At 50.3% G+C, this 27773-nt stretch overlaps 1 long non-coding RNA gene across 1 annotated transcript; it reads left to right on the forward strand.

Moving 5' to 3' along the window:
• The first annotated feature begins 5147 nt into the window (after positions 1–5147).
• On the forward strand, positions 5148–20853 carry LOC121667926. Its single transcript, XR_006017195.1, has 2 exons — positions 5148–5332; positions 20626–20853. It is a non-coding gene; the product is annotated as an uncharacterized LOC121667926 (long non-coding RNA).
• The last annotated feature ends 6920 nt before the right edge of the window (positions 20854–27773 follow it).

Consider the following 27773-nt stretch of genomic DNA (forward strand, 5'->3'; position numbering starts at 1 on the left):
CGCAGTCTAGTGGTGTGGTGCCCTTTGTAGGGAAAAATAAATCAATTGCTTTAACCTGACCCTACTTTTAAAACCTACGTAGAAGTTTCTGGGATGCAGCATAGTGACACGGCTCAGTGAGGTGCCCACTCACTCAGCCAGCCTGCTACCGTGAGAAATTAAGATAGAAGCAATAAAACAAATCTGGAAGGTTGCCAGCAGCAGGAAGGCAGTGAGGAGAACAGGGCTCTTTTCAGGTTAGATGTGAGGTACATGGACACCCCTCTGGGTCTGGTCAGTACCCACTCTTGCCTGCCACTAGCCTCCCCAGGCAGAGGCCTCCTCCAAAGAGAGGCCCAAGCTGCTCCACATCTCCCAGGGGATCCCCTCTCAGAGCTGATACATCCAAGCAGTGCTCCAGGCACTCAGTGTCACCCCCGCCACGGGTGCCAGCAGCTCCCTATGTCCCCTGGCACAGCACACTGGAGCTGCCACCTCCAAGAGAATCCCACACCCAACATTTTCTCACAGTGTGCGATTTCTGCGCAGCGACACAGACAAATGTGTGCCTGAGAGAAAGTTACATTTTGGCCAAAATTCAAAGCATCCTGTATTGGGTGTATTGAAATGCAGTAATGTGAGTCATTGCCATGGTGCTCTTGCTACCTTAAAATGATCCAAAAATGCTTGAGAGACTGAAAATTAGATATTTCATCTTAAAGAAAAAAAAAAAAAAGAAGAGAGACCTTAAGGGTCTGGGAAAACCAGTTTGAACTTTTAACATTCCCTACGTTTTTCTTTCCCTTTCTTACTTAAAGGCAGACTAAAAAATTTTGGCAAAGAATTTATTTTATTTTGAAAAACCAGTTTTTGCAATATCTAAGAATGATAGGAACATTCTCAAATCTTTAAAATCCCAACAGGCCTTTGCTGATAGTGTCACTGAGAGAAATCCAGATGCTGCAGCAGGGAGATCCTGAAAACAAAATGTCCTTCAGCTCCTGTGTCCAGCTCCAGCCACACAGAAGCCTTCAGCTGAGAAAGTAAAAAGGAGACTCAAGAAATGAAGTATTTTTTTCTCCCTAAACCCTGTAGTTTTTCAAATATTGCCGTATGGAAGCCTGATGGAGATAATTCCTGAGCTAGTTTTACATTGACATTATTTCCCTTACATTTTAAGGGCCAACATTTTTTATGGTGGTGGCGGTGTATTTTCATAGATTTTTTTTTTTCTGGAAGTGAAAAAGACAATTTATTATGCAATCAGATAAATCTGAGACATGGGGCCTGAGGAACAAAATGCCACCCCATATCACAACTAAATTTGTGATAAAACTGTAGGATTTGGGGTCTCTATCGCAAGGCCAGTCTGCTGCACTTAGTTTCTGTGTCCCATTCTCCTGAGTGGTGCTGGTGTGCAAAGGTCTGGTGAGGCACCTGAGCAGTAGCAGTCTCTTCCTGCCAAAAATAAAGGGGAAGAAGGGAGCTTAACTCCAGCGGGACCTGGTTAATCTGTGCTTAGATTATCTCAATTGTGCCCAGGATTAGGAAACACTTTAGCAGGGACTAATTTTACCCGGTGGACAGCAGCCTGTCTGACTTCTTAATCCCATCCCTTGACTCCCAGGACTTGACTTCCAAGACAGACGGGTCCCGAGCACCCTGGCAGCCAGGCCCTGTGCACATGGGGCTCTGTCTCGCTGCGGGGTTGTGGTGGGAGCCACGATGCAGTTTCAGGTCTTTTGCACAGCATTACTCTGCCTTTGGTCTTCCTTGCTTCCTGCTTTCACCTCCTTCTCCACTAACCAGGAATCAGGCAGAAGGCTCTGAGCACTGAGCAAAGCATTAGGCAGGACAAGACAGGGCTGTGTTAATTACCCTGATTTTCTGAAGAGAAGCCGTAGTGGAAGATGAAAGGGAAAACAGCTGATGTGAGAGCATTTCTTTCTGCCAAGTGATGCTTTGAGAAGGTCTCCAGTGGTATTTCCGTGGTAGTGTAACTGAGTTGGGTGCCCTGAACCTCAGACAACCTTCTGGGAAGGTAACTTCATCCAGCCTCTGCCTTCCAGAAAGGAAAATAACTTAGTGCACAGCTGCAGTGGAAATCCCCCACTTCAGGGAAAACAAGGAAAAAACTCCATGTCATAGGTTAGCAAACGTAGTCCCGGAAGGGACGTCCTTGCTAAGGGGTGCTTACAGTTTCCTCTGGGAACTGACAGAACCTATCAGCTGGCCAGTTTGAATATGGACAATTCTCTAAGCCACTTAAAGTTGTGATCACCTCTGTGATCCACATTTAAGAATAGGCAAACTCCCCCTCCAAGCTCTCTCTCGTTTCCGGCGCTGGGACAGGTGGCTGCGGGCCCCGTGTGGGGGCCAGCGGGCCCGGCCAGGCCCTGCTTGGGCCAGGCCGGGCCGGGCCACGGCCATCCTGGAGCCATGGACCTGTTCCAGCCGTGGAACCCCCCCCACTGCCTTGCCGTGGGCAGCCGGAGCGGCTCGGCTCTCCCCCCTCTCCACTGCGATAAGAAAAATTCAACATTCCAGCTGCAAAGCTGCAAGGCCGAGGTGAGAGTAACCCTTTTATTGCTATGAAGAGCTGAAAACCTGAGGGAAGAGAGAGAGGAGATGCTTAAAGCTGAAATTCTGTTGTGAAGCTATGATATATCAGAGTATCCTGTTGTAATTTCATGAAGATATGGGGGGTGGAGTGTTCAACTCGTGAGCAAAAGCACCTGCGCTGAGATAGGCAGATGCTGACGCAGCTGTAATTTCATGAGAAGTTTGGACAGGGAGAGATGAACCAGATGAGGACTTTTGCTCCAAATGGGAAAGGAGAAAACCTCAGTTCCTAGAGATGCTCCCAGAGATAGTCCTAACGATGAAGATGATGAAGACCCTTTGCTCCCAGGGAAGGAGAAGGGCCTCTGTTTTTGTTTCTGAACGGCTCAACCTTAAAATTGTACCCCAGAAAACTTCAAGAGTGGACCCTCGAAAGCAGTTGCGGGAAAAGCTGCAAGTCGGGGGAAAGGACTCACACGCAGGCAGAGAGACTCCTCTTCCTAAGTGGACTGAACAATATTTGGAAGTGGGTGGCTGTCTCGTTGTGATAATGTTTTCATAGCATGAGCAAGAAGAGACTTCTCTTTCTAAATGGACTGAACAAGGTTATTATGGAAGTGGTAAACAGACTGAACATCTTAAGGGTTGTCTTTTCACATTGTCAGTGGGAGAAGGGAGGAAGGTGGGGGGAGGAGGAGAGTTCTGAAGGTGGTATAATTTTTTTTCCTTCTTCTTTTAGGTCTGTTAATAAACTTCTTTATATTCTTTCAAGTTTGGTGCCTGTTTTGCATTTCTCCTAATTCTTATCTCACAGCAGATAAACAGTAATGAGTATTTTGGACCAAACCACTACACTAAATTGGTGTTTCCGCCCGGTTACAAACCGAACCCGCGACACTCCATCAAACCAAACAAATAATACTAAAACCCCATGTTTTTTACTTGTTTCAAGAGAAAGAAAACGTTTTTTGCACTTTCTGGCAATTAAAAAAGCCCCAAAACCCCAAGAGGATGTTGCTAATAAAAAACAATGCAAAAACACTCACTGATATCTTATTTGCAAAATTGGCAGAATTTAGAGCGGCTGAATTTGGGAAGCAAAGTAGAGGTTTGCAAGTATGAAACACTCATGTGGCTGGCATCCAGCAGCTCCCCTGCCGGGGAGGAAAAGCCTCTAACACAGATTATCCAGCAGTTTATGCAGCTCAGCTTCAGCGGGGAGACCTTTACGACAGCAAACCTCCCAACAGCTCCGGTTATGAAACCCCAGGGCTCATCCCTGCCGGTGCCTCCTGCAGAGGCTGCCTCCTCCCCAGCCTCCCCCTTCCCAAGGCTGTGCAATTCCCAAACTCGGACAGGGCCCAAAAGCACTGCTGAGCCGTAATTGGTGCCTGAGGTGAGAATTACAGAGGCCCTTGAGAGAAAGGCAAAAAGAAAAACAAAACCCCAGCTCCAAACAAATCAGCAAAGCAGCAGCAACAGCGAACAACTCCTCCGTGATGTAAAGACTTGGAAGAGGCAATAAGTAAAGTCAATTAGCCCACAGACTTTGCCCTGGCTTATATGGAGCCAGCCTGGTAGAAGGAAGGGCAAACCCAAAACCCATTAGCCCCAAAAGCATCACTTCTTCCTACTCTAAAATACCCACTAAAAGGAAAAAAATACCAAAATGAGCAGGGGTGGTGGAGGTGATGCCAGGAAGAAAAGGGGAGCAGAAGGGCAGGTCCTGCTGGGGAACAGGCTGATGGTGAGGAAGGAGCCCCACTGCCAACAATGGACCTCCCCTCCTGCTCAGGAGGGACCCCTCACCCGCGGGGGTGGCTTTGCAAGCGGCTCCAAGCGCCCACGCCCTGGGGGTGTGCCGGTAGCACCAAAGGCGTTTCCAAGGGATGGGGGAGCTGCTTTGCCACTATCCCTCCCTGGCCCTGCTCCGTGTCCAGCAGGCAGATCACAGCTGCCCAAGGGGGATGTGGCAGGGAAAGAGCCAGTCGTTCAAGTGTTTAAGGCCAAGGTTAGGAAAGACCAGACCTCCCAGACCTCCAACTCTTTTAATCAGGATTTACAGTTGTGAATTCACTGTTGAGGCCATTTACTGTCCCTCCTCCGTCTTGCAACCCTCATATCCTTTACAAGAATGCTCTTTTGGTAGCCCATAGGTACCTTTGCACATCCTACCCTTAATAGAAATTACCTAAAAACCACGGAGCTTTGGGACCCAGATACTCAATATGCTTCTGTGCTAAACATGCCACAGTGTCTCTTAACTCCTGACAACCATTATCCAGCTGCTAAATGAGTCTTATTATGAGCAATTTTTGTAAATCATATTTGAAAGCTTAAAGTCAGAACGAAGAAAAAAAATGGATCTTGGGTCATGAACTACAGCAACACCTGGCAGGTTGGTTAAAAAAAAGAGAGAAAAGCTAGGAAAATTGTTGACACAAGATCCTGGGGTGATATTTTACAGACATCAACATGTATGTCACACCCAAGCCCAGGGCAGGGTTTACCCAGCCCTCCGGCTGCAGCGCTGACACCCATCGCAGCTGCCTGACACCGCATCCTGCACCTTTGCAGGAACCTCTCAGCAGCTAAGCTCGGGACGTGCCAAAACCCCAAAGATTTTGAGACAGGACACAATCTGGAGGGGTTTTTATCGACCAAAAGTATTTCCAGTCCGAGGAAGGCGGGGGCAGACAGCCTCTGTATCGGCAGCAGCATGGTATTAGTTGGCAACTCTCCCCCTTTTGCCTCCGGTGCTTGGCGAGTCTCCGCAGCTCTGCTGTTGCAGGTGAGCGAGGTGCCGAGCAGGGGAGCAGATAAACGATGTGTGTTGTGGCCCTGGGCTGGTGCCTGCGTGTGCTGTGTCATTGGATTTAGAGCCGTGCACGGGCCATTGTGCTGTTCTGAGCCGTGGGTTTTGGCCATCACTGATTAAGAGCCCTCCGGCGGTGACCTTAACGAGCTGGGTAGCGGGTACTTGTCACTGTCGCTGCAGAGGGTAGGACGGGGGGATGGGCCAGCACTGTACCCAGCATCCAGACGGTCTTCTCCGGCTTTGCTGAAGCCCAGAGAATCTGTGTATGTGTGAGGCACAGGGCGGCAGAGCGGTCCCTGGCGCCAGCGGGGTCTGCGGGTGGCATCCCCCTGCCCGGGGAGCGTGGCAAGGAGCGGGAGGGTGTTGGAGTGGCAGCGGGAGCACTTGGATTGTCAGGCGTCATCAAAGCCAGCGCCTCGGAAAAAAAAAAAAAAAAAAAAAAAAAAAAAGGCAGCAGGGAGGCAGGAGGCCGGGGGAGCCGTGCAGGTGTGATAAATTAAAGATTAGCCCTGCCGCGCACGGGGATGCTCCGCGCGGGCTGTGCCCCCGCCGCCGGGCGTTCGTCTCACGCTGACACGGCCTCCGGCTCCGCTTGCCCCGGCTCACGGCCGGCTGTCCCCGCGCCGTCCCCGAGTGTCCCTTCGCCAGCCCCCTTCCAGCTACACCCACTCATTAGCAGTTCACGACTTGCAGCCTCGTCTTTGCCTGAAATCCTGCAATTACTCGGTGCGCTGGCTCAGATCTGGCTCCCGCACGGCAGTGAAACAAAGGCGAGTGGGAACAGGCAGCCCAGCTGCCGCCAGCCCCGCAGCCATCCCCGGGCGGGCAGCTCGGCGATGGGGGGCACAGGTAGGGTTCAGGTTTCAGGCTGAAATTAAAGCAGGAAGGGAATGGATCATCCATGAGCTGTAAAACAAGAGGAGGTTTTGTTTTATTTAATGTGAGGCCATTTTGGCCGATGTAAAATATCTATCAAAATGGAGACAGAAAACAGTTCTGCCCGAAAACGTCGGGGCCAAACTGGCTTTGAGACTTGCATAGTCCTGAGCCAATTAAAATGTCATAATAATGCAATCTCAAAAAAAGACACGGTGTCTGCTAGTTACGAGACACAGGCAAGAAAAGGAATCATTCCCCAGTTAGAAGTGTTTATCCAAGCGGCTCTCCATGAGAAAATCAGCCAGTGAAAAGGGAGAGGGAATACCCCCAAAAGCAGCAGTAGCCTAGATGCAAGTCTGTGCTCTGCTCCGTGTTCACACTGCCTGTGCTGGTGTCCCTGGAGCTCTCCAGGAGTTCAGGGGGCTCTTTGCAGGTCTGGAAAGGTCCTGCCCGCACTGCAGGTCTTGTGCTTTGGGGTGGCTTCATTGCAAATGGCAGTTTTAGCCTCTTTGTTGAATTTCCCAGCCTTGATGAGTTTTTGGGAGACATGTGTCCCCCAGGTATATCAGCAGTAATGGAAAGTGCCACTGTCACTACAGGCACTAACTCATCATTTTGATGACCCATCGATCCCTGGAAGAGTCGAGTGGAGGGTAAAATAAATGTGGTTTGCTGGGACAGGAAGAGAGGAGGAGAATACTGAAGGCATTTTGCTTCACTGGCCACTGAAATGAATGGAAAACTGGCCACTGGCTGCAGTGGACATAGGGCTGGACTGTGCCCATGTTCAACCAAAGTCAAGAGACATGCTGAAAGGCAACTCCCCAACAGCCATCCCCTGCTAGAGGGAATCCCAGCTGTGTCCCTCTGGAGCTGCCCAGAGGTGCCAAGGCTTGTGCTTGGTACTGCCTTGCTCTTTGGAGAATCCCAGACCTGCCTGGTTCGAGAGGGGGACTCCCACACACTCCCCAAACTGCAAGAGGCTTCCAGGGCCAGTGGAGAAGACTGAGGCTCCCACTCTGGCCAGCAGAGCTGTGCAGTGGCTGCTGGGGAGCAGGAGTTTCCCGGAGGGAGCCGATTCCCGCCGATGCTGCAGGCTGCAGTGAGCCCCGGAGGCCATCCCCTCTCCTGGGCTGCCACAGCCAAGTGCTGAGCTGGAGCTCATTAGTCCTGCTGTGAGGGAAGCTAATTAGCTCGGGGAAAACGCCATGCTAATTTGCCTAACCGGCTTTGGGGACCAAGGTTAACGCTGCCAAGCAGGCTTGGACGCTCTGCCTCTGGCTGGGGCTCTGCCTCCTGCAGCCCATGGGCTCCAGAGCGGCTTTGAACGTGTTACCCCTGCTCTTTCGAGGCCGTGTGAGCTCAGGTCTCCTGGCAGGGGGGACTGTCATCCTGAGGCAGCTCCGGCACCACTGTGCTGCCAGCCGGTCCCACTCGGCAGGCAGATGGAATAGCCTCAGCTCTTTGCTGCGGACGCGGGCACAGCGGGGTGAGTGTCTCTGTGCCAAGCAGAGGTGCTGTGGCCGTGCCTCTCTGCGGCTGCCACACAGCTCAGTGCAGGATTTACAGCCGGTGTGGCCATCCCTTCACACCCCTTTCCCCTGTCCAGCTGCCCCCTGCTTCCATGTTACACACTGATTGCTCCACAGGCTGGGGCTCTGAGAGGGCCTCGTCTTTTCCGTTCTTTATCAGTCCCCCTTGTCTTGCAAGAGTGTAGAACTTGGAGAGGGCAATTTGAACAGCGTGTGGAGCAGATGGAAGCAGGTCCCTGGCTGTGGCCAGGTGGAGGGAGCACTCAGCAGGCAGAGGCTGGGCATGGCAAGCTGAGAAGGGGCTCCTGGCTCCACGAAACGCTGCTCGCTCTCCGCTCCCTCTCCACGTAATGCTAAAGCAATTGGTGTCGATGGCTTTTGAATGAGTGTTTTTGGCATGCAAGCAGGAGGCTGCCCCCCTGCTCCCCCACCCCACGGGAAGCCAAGCTTGGTTCAGCACGATTTACAGCAAGAGAGAGAAAGGAAGAGAAACACATACAGCAAAGAGGCAGGGAGAGAAAAACAGGAGCAGGGTAATCTTCAATGCAAGCTTGCAAGCTGGTCTAAAAATAGAAGGTGAACTGTTCTCCAGTAATTAGCCAGGAGATGGTTTTATTTGCAGCAGTGAGATTTTAGCAGCAGTGCTTTTGGCAGGAGGAGATGGGAATGTCCCAGCAGCTCTAACCTTGCAGAACAGGAGGAGACTTGTCTCCCCTTGCCAAGGGACAATCCCCACAGAGAACAGGCGAGCGTGAGCTCAGGCATGAGCACATTCACATCTTCCTCTGCCTGCCTGGACAGAGAGAGCAAGAGGGCAGCGGAAAAGAGGTAACCCCTCCACCACGGCCTGCTGCCTGTCTGGGATTAGATGCTCCTCAGCTTTTGCACTGGAAGAAATGATTAAGTCCTTTTACAGGGGGAGGAGACAGCAGCATCCTGGCATAAGGGCTTGGTCCCTAAAGGGGTTCAAGCAAGGACAAGCCATGCCCGAGGTCTCAGTGAGGAATGGCATAGGGACCCAAGCTTGGAATACAGCAAGAACTGAGCCTGAGGCCCTCCATTTGCCTGCAGGTGCATTCTGCAAGTCTTTGCATCCAGGGGAGGTGCTGAGGGTTGTGCCCACCCTAAACCAGCATGTGAAATCAGATAGGTGATGGATGGTGAGAAGTGGGTATCAGGCTGGACTTTCCCAGCCAGCCATGGTGGACATGCAGGGTTAATGCTGGCTGGTACCTTCCCTTTTGGTCTTTCTTGTGGCAGCAGCACGGACAGGAGGCTGTCCTCACCTCCAGCCCGGTGCAGGGGCTCCCCACGAGGCAATGGGCATCTCTGTGCTCCTTGCAGGAGTTGGGCTGCCGAGGGGTTGGGGTGGGACAAGTGGCAGAACTGTCCCAGCCTGGCTCTCAGGTGGCCCTTGGGTGCTGGAAGAAGTGAGAATCTTCCCCTGGCTTTGCTGGAGAAGCCTAACAAAACCAGGAATAATGTTAAAATTCAGGCAAAACCCAGCATTTACATCCTGCTGCTGCTTACAGCAGGAGTGGGACTGGGATGGAGTCAGCATGGATCCAGGTCATTTCATGCATTTTATGGGTTCTGACAATGCAGGATGTCAGCGGGAAAACAAAATGTAACAAAATGGAAAACAAAAGTGCAAAGAGTCACCTCAGCACTGTGCTGGCCCTCTCCCACTGGTCCAGCCCTGCAAGCCCCAAACCCACCCACACCCCAGAAGGAAGACAGAGGGACTGGAGGGACACTTTGACTGAGGAGGTGCAGACTGCCTAGGGGCAGCCTGTGCTGCAGCCTGACAGGACAGCCCTACGCCATGGAACCCAATGGCCCTTGGGCAGGGGACGGTCACCACTGCCCCATGTTGCACAGGTGTGTGGGGTACTGCCACCTGCGTCCTGGAGGGGAACAGTGTCACAGGGCTGTTGCTTTCCAGACCCAGGAGATCTGTTATCATCCTTGATAAAAGCTGGTTTTAGCAGAGCAAAAGCCCAATGGTGAGAAGACAATGTGCCATTTGACCTGCAGCCAGCAGCTCTCTCTGGGCTGGGAATCAGTCAGTTGCTGAATGAAAGAAAACAGGCTTTACATCCCATTTCAGGCAACACCCAGCCCCTGCTGTCCTGTTGATTTTGTGGCTCTGCAATCATGTTTAACTTCCCATCTTTCTGTCTCCCTATTGCTGCCTGTGAGGCCTATGCAAACAGCAGAGGAAGCGGGCTAACTGCCTCTGGAAAAGGAATGGTGATAACAGTGACACTGGAAGAGCCATCACAGGCCGGCAGTTAGCAAACAGAGAACACAGGGAAAAGCACCCCCCTCTCCCTGGATGCTCTTCTGAAGGGTTACTCGTGCCCAAAGGAGGTTGTGCTGCTCCGGAGTGCCAGGCGCTGCTGATTTGTGAGTGTCCTCTCTACTGGGACACGATTAACTGGAAAATTTACAAGCTGGGAGGTCTCTCCAGGAGCCAGTTTAAAGCCAGCAGTTCCTCCGGCTCACTCCTGCGTGGCAGAGCAGCTGTTTACACTGGGTAAAAATTGAGGAGCGGGATGGGAGCAGCCAGGGCGTGTGCCTATGCTGGTAGTGGGGATGGACGTGCAGCTGTGGTGGGGGGAACGCCTTGGAGTTATGTTGGGAGTGGCTGGAGAGCCTCCAAGTTGTGCCCATGCTGCCTTTGGGGCAGGAGGGGGGTTTGCTGTGAGGCCCTGAGTTCAGGAGGTTGTGTGGATCTTCACTGCCCTGCTGTGCCCCCAGCTGAGGATGGCCGCAGGCTCCCTTTCTGCTCCAAGCTCTACGGAAACTGTGAGCTGGCAGATGTGCTCTCACCCCCAGGCAGGGTATGGATGTGCAAGAGATTTGTCTCTTTTTCACATATATATATATATATATATGTATGTATGTATGTATGTATATAATAGCAAAGTGAGGCCAGGTGTGCACTAACCTGGAGTGTGGAGAGGTGATGAAGCCCAAATGAGATATGAAGAAAGGACCTGACCTGTTTCCTTTTTTCCTGTTTTTTCTCCTCCTTCCTCAGTGTGTCCATTGCCCCTACTCTGGCAGCCTTGCACCGGAGTGACACCAGCATTCAGTGGCCAGGGATGACACCACTGTTCCCCTGTGCATTCCTCCCCTGCCCTCCTCTCCTCAGGGATCCTCCTGCAGACAGAGAAATCCTCCCGGGAGGGAAGTGGCAGTACGTAGGTTTGCACAGTGATGCATGAATGCAATCAGCCTGGCCTTTCCAGGAGCACAGGGAGCATGTGGTGAGGGGGCGCAGCCTCCCCGGAGAGATCATACCTGAGACGCATTAGAAATGGCTGTGGGGAATTTTTAAACTAGCAATCAAGAGACAGCTTGGAAATCAAAATCAGTGATGGACAAAGAGGCCAGGGGGAGGCAGGGGCTGCCCCTGCCCCAGAGGTGGACAAATCTGTGTGAGTCACTGTCCTCTTAGCAGTGAGGGACAAGACCCGTGCTGGAGCGAAGGGTGAAAATTGGCTGGGAGTACCAATGGCTCTGAGATTTCCCAGCTACAAAGGACTGGGCTCCTCTGACCTGCTGGATGACAAAGCACTCACTTCTCAATTGCCTAAAAAAACCCCAGACAGTGTGAGAGGGGACTAGGAGGGGGACAGAGGTCAACAAATGTAGCATGTCTCATTTTGGTGCAATCTTTCCCTGAGCTTGGGTGGTGGGTGCTCAGCTCTGGGTTTCTGGGAATTAGACATGGCTTCCAAGAACACTTTGGCTCCCAGACCAAAGATTGCCTGCTCTTCCCAAATGCACACAGGGAGGGTGTGAAGCATCATGTAAACTGGGTCTGCTGATCCAGAATTGTCTTGCTGGGAAAAGCAAAGTGAGGAAGAAAAAGCCGATTATAATGCTGTCAAATTAGCAGAGCCTTACATGACAGGTATGGGAAACACCTGCAATCCCAATCCATACAGAGCAGCATTTTAAGAGTGGTTATTACAAACAGCTCTGCAGGATGCACAGCCCTCCTCTGCCTGCGCTCCCCTCTACTCTCATCCATGGCCTTTCACTTCCCCCAGCTCTGGGCAGCTCTGGTGCAGTAGCTTGCACTGCTCCACACCGGGAGGATCCTACCTTAGTGGCTTTTCCCAGTGCTTATTCACATTTTGGAAGACAGTCAAGTCCTGGAGCTGAATCTGCTCCTGGCATTGCTCTAGCCTTGTGGCTAAGGGCGATGCCAGCAGTGAATCTGGCTGGGAATGTCTGCAGTTTCTTCAATAAAAGGGAAGTTAAAAAAATCCCAGCCCGGCATGGCAGAGTGGAGCTGTGCCCCCTGGCAGTGCCAGCTGTGTGCTGCCTGGAGCAGGCCAGCCAGCACGGTGGACAGATGGTTGCTGCCCATGTTAGCATGTTGCTCTTTCGAGGAGGGACTCATGCTTTTCTTCCATTCACCTCTGCATTTCAAATATCAATTCTCCATCCAGTTCTGTGTTTTCAGCTAGCAGCTTGCTCGGAAACCTTGGGCTGAAGCAGAGACATCTCTTTCCCTGAGGCCGGGGATACCATATGGCACACTTCCAGCCTCGGAGACCAAACAGCTTGCTCAGGCACATGCTGGGGCATGGGTGTCAGGGACGGGACTGGGTATCTGTAAGAAGCCTCCCCAACTCTGCTGCCAGGGGGTTATGACCTTACGCCTCCTTCTCACACTCCACTGAAAACACAGTGGTGCAGGCCGTGGCTCCCCAGACTGGGCTCTCCTGAAGCCATGGGCATGCAGCTCCCTTCTGCTGGACTTGACGTGCCCCATGCCGGGGCCCAGGCTCCAGCCTCAGGTTTGAAGTGAGCTGTCTCCCAGTCCAGGTTTGGGAAGGTGTAGAGGAGGGAGGAGAGACTCCTCCTTTGCTCCTCCTCCCCTCAGGGCTCCCCTGCCAGGGCACTCCCTGCCTTTTGCAGTGACGCAGAATGCTTCCTAGTGTCCATCAAGAAATGATGGGATCCTGGCACCCACGTTGCAGAGCCAGAGCTGCTTGGAGCTCTGAGCAGCTGCAGAGGACTGCAGCAAGCCTATTTCCCTTCCCTCCTGCTTACACATGCACTCATGGGCGCTCTGTGGGGCACGAGCAATGACCTCAGAGTAGTGTGGCAGTGGGTGAGGGCACAGCAGGCAGTGCACGGGCAGAGGAGCTGAAATGGAGAATGGAGAAGGGAGGAAGGGAGAAAAGCAATCCTTGTGGTGAGCTTCAGGACTTTGTTTGACACACATTGGTAAGAAACTAATAAAAAAAGAGTGGCACCTGCAAACTGTGAGTGGAAGCCTGGTGCAAGGGATGAGGACTTGCTCAGGGATGTTGTGAGGGTTCGGAACCTTTGGCTGGCAGAACCCAGGTGCCATATGGGGTGTTAAGTGCAGTGGCACAGGAGCAGGAGGCTATTTCATGTTCTTCCACCAGTCCTGGGAACGTGAAGCCTGGGCCTGACCTGGGGGCTGCCTGCCTCATGCATCACTGAGATGACAGCAGTTATTTTTTTCTTGACAGGACCCAGAAACCAGGTCACTCTGCATGTAAATCTGTAACAAATCTGGCTGGGATTAGGCGGGCAACGGAGAGGTGGCAACAAGCAGCATTCATCAGATGTGCCCGTAGCAAAGGCTCCACACCCCTCACAGGGAAGGGAGCAGAGGCACATTCTTTCTCGAGCAGGGGGGTTGCTATGCCAGGAGCTGCCGTCCTGAGTTGGAGGATTTGGGCCGTGATGGCCTCAGCAGAAACAAACGCTGCATTCCAGGGAGGCCATTCCTTGAGAGCAATTAAATAATAATAACATGACAGTAATAAGCAGATCAATCAATCCCTCCATGAGCTGAGGGACCCCGGGGGGAGGGCTGGGCTTTTCCCAGAGCAAACTAGGGCCAGCTCTTCTCCAATAAACACAAATAATACCAGTAACAAACCTCAGATCTCCAGCCAAACTTTGGCTAATGACACCCGTGCAGGATGTGGGATGCATGTGGGCTGGAGGGACACAGCTTTAACTTTGCCTGTGCAGTGGACACTGTGCTGGGCAAAAGGGAGAAACAGCAGCATGGCTGCAGCAGGCAGGGGCTTGTGATCTGTTTCCTTCTCCTCCCTCCTTCTTGAGGAGGTGAGCACAGGCACATGGGATGATTACAAGCCAAATCGAATCTCTCCAGCAGTGTGCCTCCCTGCTCCAAACTAATCAACCGAACCTTTAAGGGTTAAAGAATAGCAGCACTTGTCTCCATGGGCATTGCAGGACCTATTTAAAAATCTCGACCCCTTTGGCTCAGTCGCTGAGGGAATTTTTCAGCTGAAAATGCCAGGGCTCTGGGAACTGTTAAACCCCACAAACCCTAGATTGCTTTTATGCCTGCCCCAGGCTGCAGCCTCGGATCTTTTCTTTTCCCCTCTGCAAACTGCTGGGTAATGAACCCTTGTGGCATGCCAGCTCACCTCCCCTTCTCCCAGCTGGCAGCCCAGCTCCACAGCAATGCCCTTTTGTTCCACCGGTGCTGAGATCTGCAAACTCATTGCTAATTACTGCATCTGGGGCTTCCAGCTCCAGCGACGACGCCAGGACTTTCTTCGGGCTCCTGATGGCCAAAGTTCATTCCCCTGCTTATTTCCCTACCAAAGACCATTATCTCTCATTTACATCTAAACTAGTTTTTTATACCAGTTTAAACGCTGCCCCTCCCCCTATAATCTCAATGCAAATGAATTAAAAGTTCATTCTTCTGATGCTCAAATCCTGCGCACTTTCTTTTTCACTTCTTATTTAAATCACACACTGTTTTGAACTAAACCTTTTATTTCCTCCCAATTATTATTTCTGGTGTGTTTTCCAGAGCCTTACAACACGGCATCTGATTATACACAAAGCTTCGGAATAAAGCCCTGCTTTTTCCCTTCATTAAGGACACAAAGGATTCCTGTGTGAGCCAAGCAGCACTTTGGACACTAACACAGCTTTACACCCCAAATCACATCCTGGCTCTCTGCAGAGCAGACTGGGGAGTGGATCCCAGCCCCTCCTTGCTGCCAGCATCCTTTGCAGGCTGCAGCCAGCTCCTTCCCTCCTTGGAATGAACATCTGATTAAGCTGTGCCAGCATGTTCACCCACAAACTCCTGTCCTCTGGCTCTTCCTACATCACAACCAGGTGTGTTTGCTGGCTAATCCTGCCTGCTTGGATATCCTGTGTTTGCCTCCGTGTTAGGGGTCCAGAAGCTTGGTGGGTCCACACAAGATTTCGCTGTTGCTGACCATAGTCACATATAAAACCTAACCTATAAACCCCACGGCCCTTCCTGAAGCCAAAATTAATGAACTTTGGGCCAAGTGGTGAGACCAAGGACATGAAGGCAGGCAGTGGCAGGACATCTTGTAACCCCCACAGGTAGTCACCACATCCCTCCCGGATCTGAGCTCTTGTCATCTGGAAACTGCCTGAATCAAACCAGCAGCACAGGAAACCACCCTGTTTGCAGCACGTTTCCCTTATTTAACATCATCACGCAGAAAGGAATAATGTATGCCGTGTTTACCAAGCGAAGAGGGGAGAGCTTTCTATCAAAATGATGCATTACTGAGCTGATTAGCTGCACAAGAAGTCTCTCTAAGCAAATGGGTTTTATCTTGTTGAATATTCCAGCATTTTAAAAATAAACTATTCATTCCTATCAAGTTTTAAAAATACTTCTGACTGGTGGTCACCTGGAGCTGACAAACATTTAGAACCGTGGGCGTTCAGGACAGATTTCAAAGGCAGTTCATAGGATGTGAGAAGCGAAATGGACACAGGATGGGAGTTGGATCACTGGTTTCTGCCAAAGAGAGACTTCTTTCAACATAGCAAGATTTTGTCTCACAGGCTTTGCAAGGGTCTGTAAGGTGAGGATACTAGACTTGCAGCTCTGATATCATACCACGCTTCTCCTCTGGGACCTTGGGTAATTCAGGTTATACTTGTCTCTCTTAAACTCTCTATCTGTAGAACGGAGATATTGCTGCCTGCAGTAAATATCTGCGAAGTGCCTGCATGTGAGGGTTATTACTGCCAAATACCTGTGCAGCTTTCACCTCTGCTGCACTGAGAAGCCAGCCCGTATGAACGATCCTCTGTCTGGTAGAGTGGGAATCTCATGGTATGGGAGTGAACATGGACTGAGAAATGTGAGGAAAGCCAGAGCTGCTCCATACCAGGATTTTTTTCTTCATTAAACATTCAAAATCTGATGTAATTAGGTACTCTGGCCACTGTAAGCTTGCCTTCAGCTTAGAAACAGCCAGGCCAGGCCATGTGCTTCCTTGAGAGCCAAGCTGCCTCTCCGACCTGCCTATGTCCCAAATGCCAGGACGGCCAATTCTTCTATCACACCAAAAGTAAAATTAACATCTGAATCCTATCGATCCAGGTCAGCCAGACCCCTGAAGAATATACAGCACCAGGGAGGTCACGAATCACCGCAAGAGCCATGGACAAAACCACTAATTGGCTTCTTTTCAGCCACATCCCTGTGCCACCAGGCTTGCCCTTCTCAAGCCACCCTATGCTGCCTCCGGACTGCTGAGACCCAGCCTATTTTTGCAGGGCCAGAACAGTTAATGATACTTTGTGTTATTGATTCTGTAATTCATATTGTTTGTGCTGGCAGGGAATTCCCCATGACATTTTATCTCAGCCAGTCTCCTCTGGATGTTTGAAATATTTGGAATTATTATTTCTGGCTCATGGGTCCACCCTAGGTTGTGGCAGGATTATTCCTGGGTTGTGCACAAGCACATGGCCACCCTCCCCGGTGCCATTGGTCTGGAATAGATAAGACATGCTAGACATATAGGACATATCAGGGATATGGGTTGGGGGTGTGCGAAGTTTATGGTAGATTAGGAACAGAAAAATTAAAGCAAATGGGCCTTAAGGCGTTATCCTGGCTGTTCCTGGTGCCACCAAAAGGGGTACGGGACTGGGGGACTGGGGAGTGGAGGGCCCATGGAACGAGGTAGGGAAGCTGGCTGGGCAGGAGAAACAAGCAAAGGGGCACAGCAATGCCGGGGTGCTGGTCTGGGGTCTGAGTGTGCTCTGTGGGGCAGAGCTGGGGGTTTGATCTGCAGCTGGGGCCAGAGTGTGGTTTGGAGAGAGGTGCCTGTGTGTGTGTGTGTGAACCTGGGGGCTCCCACCAGGACGGGGACACAGGGGCTGAGGGGCATCCCCTGCTCGGCTGCGTGTGTCGCGGCGGCTCTGCTGGCAGGCTGCTTCCCTCAGTCAGCTGTGTGCATTCATCAGCGCACGCCGGCCCCTGGAGCTGCAAGGCGTATCACAAACGGCGCATTTTAAACTCTGCTTTTAATCCCACCATCCTGCGCATTTAAGCCTGAACTGCCTTGCATTTGAACCTCTGCACAGGCCTTTTGCAGCAGCCCCCAACCCACAGCCCACTCTCGAGAAAAACTAATTAAAGCTGCCTGACAGGCTGCTAAATATTAAGAGCCCAATAACACAGGGACATCATCATCTGAATGACAAAAGCCGGTCGCCAGTGGCTGCTGATAGGCAGAGGGGCCGGGCAGGCTCAGCAGAGACATCCCACCGCCCTGGGAACACCATCCGCGGAGAGCGCTCCGGCGCTTCCCGCTCCGCATCCCACGCGTTTCACCAAGGCCGGGCTCAGGCCGGGCTCGCTGCCGATTCACGTCACGTAAAGGCGGCAGGGCCAGCTGGCCGACGTGGGCTGCGGGGTCCTGACCCTCATTTCTGCCCTTCCTCCAAATATTCTGCAATTACGCGTCGGTTGCTCGGCGGGGAGAAAAGCAAACACGCCGCGAACGCCGGCGCGCTGTGCTTGTTTGCTCTCAGCGGCTGTGGCACAGGCTGCTGCTAAAGAAGAAAGTAGGTGACGGGCAGAGCTGGTGTTTTGGGGTTTTTCATGTCATGGAAAGGCCAAGAGACCCTCCAGGATGACTAGCCAGTGAATAAAACCCGAACAAAACAATGGGCCAGGTAAAAAGGAATTAGAAGGTGAAAAAGAGAATTTGAAATTCAGCTACATCACACCTCTCTCTGAAAATTTCTTTCCTGCAATTGTTCTGAGTAACACGTACGATTACTCTAGCTGAAAGAAATGATAAAAAGCATTTCGTTTTCTCAGCTCGTTTGCTTTCTACATCTGGCAGTGTTTTGTGTGCAGGCAGTCTCACCGTGTTCTTGAGGTAGTAGAGTGCTTGGAAATGGAAGCCGAGGAATAACAGTGCAAGATGTTTTTTTTTTTAAACTGTTTTGCAAACGCTTCTGCTTCTAACGACCAAAAATGAGCTAAAGCCCTTGGCAAAATATGATATGACAATAAATAACATAGCAGTTTGCAGTGCTATTGTAATGGTGAGGAAACCTCCACGCTCCTTATTTAATATCCAGATACTACATTGCAGTACAGCAGAGTAGAATGTGCTGGCAATAACTTCCCCAAAGAAAAACTGCCCTTTGATCCATTGCTGTCCCCAGCTGTGCTTTCCCCAAGGGGCTGGAATGGAGATGTGTTTACCTTGAGTACTTCCATGGTGATTGTCACCTGTGCAGCTCCTCAAAGCCTGAAGTCTTCCAGGGGAAGGGGCATTAAATGAGTCGGGCATCAGTTCACTCTCCTGATCTGAGCAGATGCTGGGAAGATGCTCTGTGATTTAGGGGCTTAATGGTATGGTCTGCAGTGAGCAGGGTGCTCTGAAAGAACCCAAGACCCAATGCACAGCAAACTTACACATGGGATATGCCAGGCTGTGCATTGGCACTTACAGCACAGAGGCTGCTGGATGAGGATGTCATGGCTCTGGGGTGATGTGTGAGTTCAGAGCTGTGGTTCTCACCTGGGTAGTCTCACAGGAGTTCAGCTCAGTTTGCTGATGCCCCAACAGCAAGGGAAGAGGGAGGATGAACACATGTGGAGTGAAGCCATGCAGCTGGGGCACTTCAGAATCAGAGGGATATGGCCCTCTCACAGTCCTCTCCTCCTCATCTTTCTCTTTGTGGCAAGGCACAGACAACAGAGCCATAAAGGACTCTGCAATTTGAAATGGCCCATAAGCATTTTGGTGTAATGAAGTCAAGAGTTGGGGGGAACTATTTTTCACACTGGTGAAAAAAATAATAAAAAAACCTGCTGGGGAAAATTCAGGTGAAGTTTATCTGCCCTTTAATGAGCAGGTGTGCAAGATCACAGCTCCCGTCCAAACTGGAGGTCCTCTTATCTGATGCACTCTCCCTCTTGAACACACCTGTAACTGAAGTCCCATCCCTTGTCTGGTCACCCCTTTCTCTGGTGAAGCTGAGGTGTTGATGAAAGCAGGACAAAACTGCTCGAGCCATTTGCCATGTGCATTCTCTGCATACCCCACACATCTCTACTAGTGCCCCCAACCATGTACCAGCAGCACTGGGGGCTTAGCGCACTAGTGCTTGTTTAACCCATCCTGGCTAAATGATCATGATGCTCCCCGCATATTCTCCAGGGACTGTTTACCATCACCCTTTCCTCTCCTGATCCCACTGGATAGGAAGGCAGGAAAAAGGGCAGGTCCCAGGGACAGGGCTCCTGCTCTCTAGTCACCCCCAGGTCAGGGGGTGTTGGCAGCCCAGCACAGTCCCCAGTGCCTGCAGAGCACGCATCATTCGGAGCTCTGGGATGAAGCCCAGTGTGCTGACTCTGGCTTGCTCAGAAATTTTTGAATAAAATGGCTTTTCCATGAGACAGTGCAAGCTCATCAGATCTGATTTGTTCCCCAGAAGAAGAGCAGCTGCTATAAACTTTGACCAAGAAAAGGATGGAATTTCTGCTTAAAGCCAGAGCTGGAGGAAGATATAACATCGGGCCTGCCTGGCCAGTAGCCAAATGATTAGGACAAAGAAAAGACTGAGTACAAGTCTTTTAGCTGACCAGAGCTTGCACTGGAACCTGGGTCTCCAACACAGTCAGTGGGTGGTAACTCTCCAAGAACTGTGATGTGGAATGGGGAAGGCAAAAGAAAGCAAGACATGCTGCGAAAATAAAAGCAAAAAAACCCGCCCAAACACAACCCTGAAAACACACACACACATGCACAAAAACCCTCCCACAACAGAGAGAAGCGGGAAGCTGCCATCAACCAGGGAAAATTTCCAGCTATGAGCCTGCTCTCAGCTATCCTTATGCTGAACTGCTCAGCTAAAACCCCCAAGGGCATCTCCAACGTCTCCTTTTCTCTCCCTCCTCCTTTGAATACATACATGGTATTCAAACACCATACATACATACATACATACATAAGCTGTAATACCCAGGACATATTCAAAGTATTTTACATACCAGCTACTGTTTCTGTTAAACCTTCTGGGCTTTGTGCAGTGCCTGCAAGAACATCTGCAACCAAGTGGAGATTTAACAAAAACCCTCTTCGTATAAAAGTTTGAGTCATGGAACCAAATTGTGTTCCACACAGGGGCAGAAAAATGGTACAAAAATTAAGATATTAATTTTAATGTGATCTTAAGCATTGGTCCCAATTAGGCATATGCCCAAGTCCCATTGGAATTAAGCACATCATTTCTTTGCTGAACAGGGAAGGCTGCTGAATCAGGACTCCAGACTGTAAAATTGCTCAATTGCCTTCAAATTTCTGGGGAAAAAAAATAGTGTGCTCTGAAAGCAATCACAAAATACATTTGGTATTCAAAGAGTATAAGTGAGTGCAGGGTTTATAATTAAATCCTTATCTACGAAGCTGCTACTGAGTGACTGTACATTCTGGGTAATTTTTAATGGCCTGAAACTCAAAAACCAGCATAACTGATTTTTTTTCACTTTTTTTTTTGCAGAAGACACAGCTAGTTAGCTATAATTCTGCAACAAATCCATTACTTCAAAACAAGTCCCTGATCCTGCAAGCCTGAATGCACTTACTTTTAACAATGCAAGAGTACCAAGGGGAGTCATGGCAGAAGCTACCAGTGTTAATATGGAGCAGCATGCAAGATATAGAATTAAAAATGTATAAATATCTACAAATAAATAAAAATAGGGATGGGGTTGAGCCCTGAAACATGCATTGGAGCTCTAGCCCTCATTTTCAGTCCCACAGCTGCTTCTGCCCAGGGCCTGGGAGAAAGCCCATGACAAGGTGACATGTGTGACTCTGGGAGAGACAGCAGCAGCAACCAGCCTCAGGAGGGCTAAAACTTCTTTCTCTCTCTTTAATTATGCCACATTTTTTTGGAAATAGTTTCTCAACTCTTTTCACCTGGGTGAAAAGCTCCATGGTACAGTAACAGCCATGTAAATAAAGTTCCACATCAAAGAAAGGATACACAGGGCAAATTTTCAAAGTGGGGTAAGTGATATTTTTTTAAAGCTTGGTAAATTAAAAGACAGCTTGTCCAGTTTTGCTTGACCTTTTGGGAAAATTCACCATGCTTTGAAGCCAAACAACTTTTACATCCAATAATAAATATATGAACTTAAGGTTCAAAAAGGAAACAGTGGGTTGGCTTGCTGGAGAAAGGCCCCTGTCTTTCCCAAAAGCACAGAGAGAGAGAAGACAAGCACTCCTCCAGTGTCATTTTCTGTAACACCGAATTCTTTAAAATACAAATCTTGCCACAATTACAGAATCAAACATGAGGTCTTCCCTGAAATAAAAGGTCGCATGGCTTTAACTGTAAATAAGTTTTATAAAAAGCTCTTAAGCAGGTCAAAGCATAGCAGGGACACTCTTTGCAGACCAGCTTCCTCTCCTTCCACAGCTCACTCCCACTGAGATGGGGTTTTGGAGCCACCAGAGAGGCTTCTCCCAGTAGTATAAACCCTGGGATTGCACAGAGGCCAAAATAGCCCAGCTACTTAGAGACAGGGGTTCCTAGGTCTCACTCCTGCTGCCCTCAGCACTCTCAGCCACCCTCCTGTGTTCTCACCTCCTTCACCTGCCACTACCACCCCAGCCAGGTGAGCTCAGCCCTCACCCAGGCAGGACAGAAGCCCTGCCCAGAACTCAGACACAGCCAAGCTGTGGCACAAGGCCACGGCAACAGAGAGGTGGGTGCAGGTGACAATTCGTGTCAGGACCCTGGGACTGGTTTGACGTCCTTCAGCTCACTGCATGGCCATCAATTCTCCTGCTCATGCTTCTGCAGGACTTTGGGGATGCAGAGTCTGAGCTTGTCTTTCATGGTCCTGGGCTTTATTTTTCTTCCCCTGGATGTTGCCTATCTGTACATTTTGCTGGCTCCTGTACATCGGTTGCTAGGTAGCTCCCACTCCTACTCCCTTCTGTGTGCCCTTAACTTACTGCTGATCTCTCCAGTAGTTCCTGCATCTTTTAATTACATTAATACCTGCTACAGTCAAATGAAAACGGAAAGAAAAAAAGAAGGCAAAAAATGCGCTCTGGGAACAAGCAAAGGCCAGTCAGCACAGCAGGCTTCCATCTTTTGGCTTTATCTTAATCCCCCCTTCCTGCTTTTTCAAGCAGACCCCCTCGAATCCTTTTCCTTCTCTTGAGAAAAACCCAGGCATCTCTTGAACTCATTTCTGCACTTTGCCTCAACCGTCTCCCCCGTAACTTATTCCATATGTTTGCTTGGCTTTGCCTTCTGCCACAGTTCCCTCTTTACTCCCAGCTCCTGAACCCTCAGATCACATCACTGGGGCGCTTTGTTGACTTAATTGGATCACCAGCCTGGCTGTAAAGCTTCCCCAGCCAACCCTGCTTCCCTCTCCTGGGCTGCTGCCCCCGCCCTGAGGCTGGAGAAAAACGCATTTTTCTGCTGGATGTATAACTAGATGATGCAGGTTAAATTTAAAATATATTGAAGCTGATAACCACAGGTGCAGGGGCTGCAATTCATCCACTGGAAACAAACGTTTCTTTCTGGCAGGGTGGAAGAGGAGGAGGGGACCCTGTGACCTGGACAGCGAGGAGTGTTCTTCCCCTCCTGCTCTCCTCCTGCTCCTCTCCTGCTCTCCGCCCGCTCCCCTCCTGCTGCCCTCTCCCGTGCTCTCCCCTCCATTCCCCCATCCCTGACTGCTTTAAGGCCTCTGCTTGTGCTGGGAGGGCAGGGGTTTCAAAGGCCCGTGGAGGAGGTCCTGGCTCTGCTCCAGGCTGCAGGATCAGCCAAAGTGCAGCATGTCTGCTGTGCGGGGTGCCCAGACAGGGCAGGTGTAGGGTCGGGCCAGGCATCTCCACCCACCAGGTCCCAAAAGCTGCCCTCGCACCGAGCACTGGCTGGGGTTTGACACATCAAACCCCCCCCAGGATGTACCCGTGTACCCTGAGTGGCTCCCCTTGCTTTCTGCATCCCTCTGCACCACAATGGCCAGGAGAAGCAGCCATCACCCCTTCTCCTGAGTGTGGGCACTTCAGTCTCCCACCCATGGGAAGCTTATGCTAGCCCTGGTGAAAGGTGCAAGCAGTGGGGAGAGCAGCAGCTAGCACACCCCCAGCCAGCAACCTTCAAACCCATGTTGTAACTCCTCCTTCCACCAAAAATGAATGGCAGGTGTGGACTCTGATGGACTAGAGGAATTACACAGCTGTAATGCTGATAAAGGCCACTCACTGGCAGGGAGGGTAAGTGGAAAAAGGGAATCCTAAACCAACGTCTTTCTGTGTTGTTCAATCCATGTCATGGCTTGCTGAAGGAGAGAAGTGTGGCAGTTAGGGATAATTTTTCTTCCTGCAAAAAATACTAAGAACCCTGCCTATATTTATCGATAGTGGAAGTCTCAGTTGCAGTGTCATACTAATAAAAAGGCTTTCTTGTTCTCATATTTTACTTTATGACATGGAACCTTTGGAGCTGGTGTGGAACTCTGTGTCTGGGAAGCTTTGCAGGCAGCTGGAACCTGGGGGCATTCATTCCTGTCCCTTAGTCGTGCAGACCTCTGATGATCCAGAGAAGAAAGCACTCATCCTCCTCTCTGTCCAGACAAAACCCTCCTTGTAGATTCACACATCCATGTGCCTTCAAGCCTTGAGCAAGAGGCTGCCAGCTGCAAGACCTGCTCAGATCACGCTTGTTTGAACTGCAGTTGAGCTGTGTGGTGGAGCAGGCCTCTCTCTTGGACATTCCCACAGTTTCCTTGGCTGGTTTGAAACCTGTACACAGCTTTTTGCTCCCAAGTCTCCCACATGAAATGCTGCACATCATTCTTTCAGTCCAGCTGGGGAATGAGGGCAGTAGGACTTTGGCATGTTGTGGCTGAACCACCATCCCTGGGAGTATTTAAAAGCCATGTGGATGTAGTGCTTAGGGAGATGGTTTAAGGGTGGACTTGACAATGCTGCGTTAATGGTTATACTCGATGACCTGGAAGGTCTTTTCCAACCTAAATGAGACTTTTCTCCAGCTAGGTGCTGTAGACACCCTAAGCACAGTGATACCCACCATCATATTATGGTTTTGTGCTTCCTGCCACATGATAGCTTTGTGTTGCAAAAAAACTCTGTATGAAACCCACCTGACTGGACACAAGCCACTTCTGTGCTCATGTCTGCCTGCCACCTGCACAGCCACTGGCGCTGCGATGTTCTCCCTGGGCTTTGTGCACCATATCCCTCCCCAAGGGCATCTTCCTGCAGATACAGCTCAGCCATTGCTGCCTGTCACCTACATGCTAAGCAGTAGCACCATTTCCCTTGAACTCTGGGCTCTACTCAGGGGCAGCATCAGGAGGAAAAATATGGGGTGGTTACGTAATCAGGCCAGAAATAATTGGGTAGATGAAACCCTAAGAGAAGTAATCCATCTTTTGAAATGGACTGGCAGCTTGAAAAATTTAGAAAATCTTCATCAAACTATGACGAGCCTGAAGCATGCATGTGCTTTGGTTTATGGGTGCTTAACACCTAAAGGACATGCAAGTGTAATAAGGATTTGCAGTCCATCTTCTTGATACTAGAATTGGACACTGGAGACTAAGATAAATAATCTGTAAACAATCCTTCAAAACCAAGTAGTCTATCAATTAAAAAAAAAAAAAAAAGGCTCTTGGCATATAAACCACTTATCCTTGTAATGTTGTCCCCTTTTGGTGCTGAAGGTCCGGATTAAAAACAGAACACATAGAGTTAAAACATGCTTAGCAAAATATCCGTGGTAACTCTTACTGACTCTGTGCATAATAGGAAAGTAACAGGACTAGAAAATGGTTTCACCCGATCGAAGGGTGGAAGAATAGGGAAAAGGAGTGGTACAGAAGTGTTGATTGTCATGATGTGGCAGGTGTGCATCGGACCCATGAAAATACTCACCTGTATGTCCAGCCTGCTCCTGACTTGCTGCTCATCTGCATGTGAGCACTGAGGTTCTCTGTGCGGGCGGCTCCAACCCACCCTCCCAAGTGCAGCTGTTTGGCTTTGGCTTCACTTTTAAACACCAGCTAGGACCCACCTCACTGTGCTAGCAGAGTGATGCCTGAGGAAACATTATCTTCTCCCACCTTGGTGAGGAAAGGAAATGTGTTTTCCCTTATTTTTAAGCTTGTGGTTTGTTGAGCATACTTCTGACTTGTTCTCTAATAGTCACTGGCCGTGCTGGAACGACGCAAGCTGTGTGCTGGTGCCAGGAGCTACAGCCCAGCCAGCGTCAGCCTGCAGAGTTTCACATGGCTGGGCTGTCAGTGCTGCTGCTGGATGCTGGAAAAGAACCCCCTCGGTCACACAGGCAGCAGCAGCCTGCTTCCTCAGGAGCACTGAGCTGTGAGTTCCCCTTTCCAGAGGGGTGAGACAGAGGCAAAACCAAACATACTGAAAACTGCACGCTACGAGATGTACCAACCCCAGTGCAGTCAAAACCCACTGCGCTGTGTAAGTTGCCACCTGCTTAAAACTCCCTCGTTGGCCTGATTTGACACAGTGTTGGCGATCCAGTGTGTTGGAAGGCAGGTTTCCTCCTACTCTGGGGCCACAAATCCCCCATCTGACTCCACAGCCTTCCCATGACAGCATCAGATCCTGGTCAAGTGGGGCTTCTCACTTTGTCAGTGCTGAAGCAGCTCCAGCTTAGGAATTCCTTGGATGTTTGTGTGGAGCAGCGTGTCAAGGGCCTAAGTGGCAACTGTCTTCAGGAACTCCGTCAAGCCAGGACCCACAGCCCCTCCACTCCTTCTCTCTCCTGTTCTGGACTCCAAATACCTCAAATTCTCACCACTAGGCTTCCATTACTCCTATCCCAACTTCTCTCACCCCAAACTTCCCCAGCCCATCCCCCCAAGCCCCTTCAGGCACAAAGGTGTGTACAGCCCTCCCTGCTTGCCCAGCATGTCCAGTCTTGGTCCCCCTTGGGCTTTGCAAAGCCCATGTGGCCCAGCTCCTGGCATGCCTAGGGCTTCCAGCCCTTCCCTCCCAGGGCTGCCAGCAGCTGAGGGGCTTCCTTGCTTTAAGAGTCACATCTAGACCCCTGCCTGTCCAAACAGCTGCAGCAGGCACATGGACACATTTTTCAAAACCTTGGGCTGCCTGGGAAAGCCTTGTTTCTCAAGGCTGTCTACAGCCATCCCTGTGAATACTGCAGGCAGCAGTTCTCTGCATCATGCCGCATTCCTTGGAGCAGTGGGGATGAGGTTAGGTTGGGTGAAACTCCCAGGGATTTCCATTTTTTTCTACAGCTGGCTCCAGCCCCTGAAACATCTGTCCAGCTGGAAAAGACCATGGAGCTCATGAGACTCATTATTTCATTAGTTGGCCCCCCGCACCAGCACCAAGCCCCACCTGCAAAGGCCAAGTCATCTCCCTCCACAGCCATCTCCCCTCTCCTGTGTTTTCCTGAGGCACTCATCCAGCTTGTCCTCTTTTTTGTGTTTTTTTGGGAGAACTCTGCCACCATGGCAACAGCTGTGTCAGACAGACTGACACACACCCATAATGCTGGAGCAGATGCCTCAGAGTTTTTGCCATTATCAAATCCTTTTACTTCGCTCACCCTTTAACTCTTTCAATGCTGACATTCCTGTGTTTCCAGTGAAGCCTCTGGTTGGTCTGGTGACCAATTTGCTTTGCTGTCACTAGGAGAGGTACTGGAAGAACTTCCAAATTTTTTATTGCTCTTGCAAAGCTAAAATGTGAATGTTAATCTTGAAAGAGGCTGGAACATGAGTTCTGAGGCTGGTAGCTAGTGGCTCGACAGCATTCAATGGACAGGAGTCCATGCACGCGCTTTGGCTTTGATAGCTATCCCAGGAGTAATGGTCCTTATGGGATTGCCCAACTGTAAACCCAACTCTAGGTTTATTTTAACATAGCTAAACATTTTTACTTCTTGTTTCTCAACAACAATTCATTTGGATGTGCAGTGGGTTCAGGGACTGTGTGTCAGCAGTCAAAGCAGCCTTCTATCCGTCTCATTCTCACCAGTGCCAATCGCTGGCTGGAAGTTACTGGCATTCTTTTCCAAACCAGTATGGAAAACCAGAACAACCTCAGTCTAACAAATGGCTGAAGACCCCTCTGTTGGTGTGGGACAAGCCAAGAATGAGGAGTGAGCTGTTCTCACTGCATTTCTCCTCCTCCAACATGTCTAGGAGGAGAGTCTTGCCTGGGGGTGCCAGCTGCATCCAGCACAGTGTACGTGGGGACAACTTTGCTGGACGTGTCTCCATGCCACCAGTGGCCAAACACCTGGGAAGCCTGGTGTGCTTGTGACTTCTCACTCATTGATCAGAAAGCGGCTTCAGTTCAGGTTCAGAGGCTCAGAGGTCACTCTGGGCGACGGCAGATTTAGCTCAGGGCATGATGGCATTTGCAGGGCTTGTCTGGAGAAGCCAAGAAAATGAGCTGAGGCCAGGGGCTCTGGCATTGAGTATGTGCATCTTCTGTGAACACAACACAGACAACAACACAAACCTTAAAAATGCAAATCTTTGGGCTATAAATTCACTACTCTACCCAAGGCAGTTGTTAGTTTTCCATATTTATTTATGATTCATTACAATCTGAATTTTTATAGATCTTCTACTCTAAATTTTATATTTA

Source organism: Corvus kubaryi, unplaced genomic scaffold, assembly GCF_017639235.1.
Source record: "Corvus kubaryi isolate FWS band 111438036 unplaced genomic scaffold, C.kubaryi_AGA036_p1.0 133, whole genome shotgun sequence".
Lineage (NCBI taxonomy): Eukaryota > Metazoa > Chordata > Aves > Passeriformes > Corvidae > Corvus > Corvus kubaryi.